The sequence below is a fragment of the Sorghum bicolor genome, chromosome 7 (genome assembly GCF_000003195.3).
Source record: "Sorghum bicolor cultivar BTx623 chromosome 7, Sorghum_bicolor_NCBIv3, whole genome shotgun sequence".
Taxonomy (NCBI): domain Eukaryota; kingdom Viridiplantae; phylum Streptophyta; class Magnoliopsida; order Poales; family Poaceae; genus Sorghum; species Sorghum bicolor.
In genome coordinates this window covers 5,327,168-5,329,157 of record NC_012876.2, presented here as the reverse complement: position 1 = coordinate 5,329,157, position 1,990 = coordinate 5,327,168, and positions in this window count along the sequence as shown.

Genomic DNA, 1,990 nt, shown 5'->3' with positions numbered 1-1,990 from the left:
TGGTAGTAATAAATCTCCCAAAATTCTAATTCATGCATATGTGCAAACTTGAACCAAACTCATGGAAGCACATATGTAGGGGGAGCTAGTACTACCAAAACCGAAATTGAAATGTTTGTCCAACCTTGTCTCATGACTAAAATGCTTTGGACAAGCAATTCAAGTTCATTATGATTTCATTTCATATCTTTGTGGTGGTTGTCATCAATTACCAAAAAGGGAGAGATTGAAAGCCCAAGTTTGGTTTTGGTAATTAATGACACCAAGTTGCTAATGCCTTGTGTTTAAGTGATTTGAGTTAGGCATAGCAACACATGTGATGAAGGTACATGGTGGCATGGAAAGGTGGCCACATGATTACAAAGAGATGAAGCATGATGTGGAGATCATGATGACGGACAAGGGAGAAAGTGAACAAGGCAAAGGTATAAACATAGGGTTTCACTTTTGCCGGTCTAAGATGAGTAGAGAAGTGATTGACCGGGTTTAGGATAGATAGCTGACTATCAAGAGGGGAAATCACGGTCATCTCTTGAATCAAGTGCTACTAGGTCCATATCTTGAGCATATGCATTAGGATCTAGTAAAGCGCTAACTTAACTCCTTTGGTGAAAATGTTTGTGAAAAGCTAACACACTTGCACTTTGGTGGTGGACACTTGTTGGTGTTAGCACATCGCAAGCTCGGCGGGATTCGGCGCTTTTAAGAAAAATAAGTGTATATTTTTTCTATTGTGTCGGTGGGAAATTTGGAAAAGTCGCGGGAGTGTTTCTCAGTTGGAAACACTCACCAGACGGTCAGTGCGGAGGCACCGGACGCTGGCCCGAGCGTCTGGTGTGCTGTCAGAGCTTGACTCTGATAGGGTTGAGCACCGGACGCACTCTGGTAGCGTCCGGTGGTTAGCGTCCGGTGTGAGGGGTTTTTGCAACTCTCTCTGCGCACGAGTCCGGTGAGCACCGGACAGTCCGGTGACCAGCGTCCGGTGAGGTCGCGAGTTTGACAAACTCTCTGCGCATGAGTCCGTGAGCACCGGACCGTCCGATGTGGACCTACAAAGCGTCCGGTGGTGCGCAGGTGACCGTTAGAATCTGACACGCGGAATTCAAAGAGGACACGTGGCCAACTCCAGTGCACCGGACGCAGGGAGTCGAGCGTTCGGTGCTCACTTAGTAGCGTCCGGTGCCCCCGTTTTTAGCCCAGTGAAAACAGCCAACGGCTAGTTTCCTTGAGGGGCTTATAAATAGAAGGTGGCCGGCTTTGGGAGGCTAACTCTTGCACATTTGAATACTTGAGGCATACATTGAGCTAGAGAACACTCCCTCCACTCATCTCCTTGCTTGATTGCTCATCCTAGTGAGATTGAGTGAGATTCAAGTGCATTGCTTTGAGAGTTGCATTTAGTGGCACTTGATTCTTGAGTTTGCTGCGGATTTCTTGTTACTCTTGGGTGTTTCCCGACGCCCTAGACGGCTTGGAGCAGCGGTGGTGTTGAGCTCGTGATTGGAGATTGTTTCGAGCCTCACCAAGTGACTTGTGAGGGGTTCTTGAGCCTTCCCCGCGGGAGATCGCAATTGGCTACTCTAGTGGATTGCTCGTGGCTTGGAGGATCCCCATCTTGTGAGTGGATGTGCGGCACCCGCTGAGGGTTTGGCTTTGGATTGCCAATTAGCTCGTGATCCATCAAGTGGGTGTATCGCCACAACGAGGAGTAGCTTGCCGGGAAGCAAGTGAACCTCGGTAAAAAATCTTGTATCATCTCTTGCCGAGGATTCTCTTGTGATTGTGAGTGATTGGTTGGTTATATCTCTACTCTACAACATTGGTATAACAATCACTCTCCACTCCTTTACTTACTTGTATACCTTGCTAGTTGTTTAGCTTGTTTAGTTTAGTCTTCTTGTTTAGGAGTGTAGCTAGTCTTCTCTTGTTGTTGTGCTTTAGTGTTTAGCCTCGTACTAGTTTGTATAGGTGGCTTGCATAGCTTAGTTGA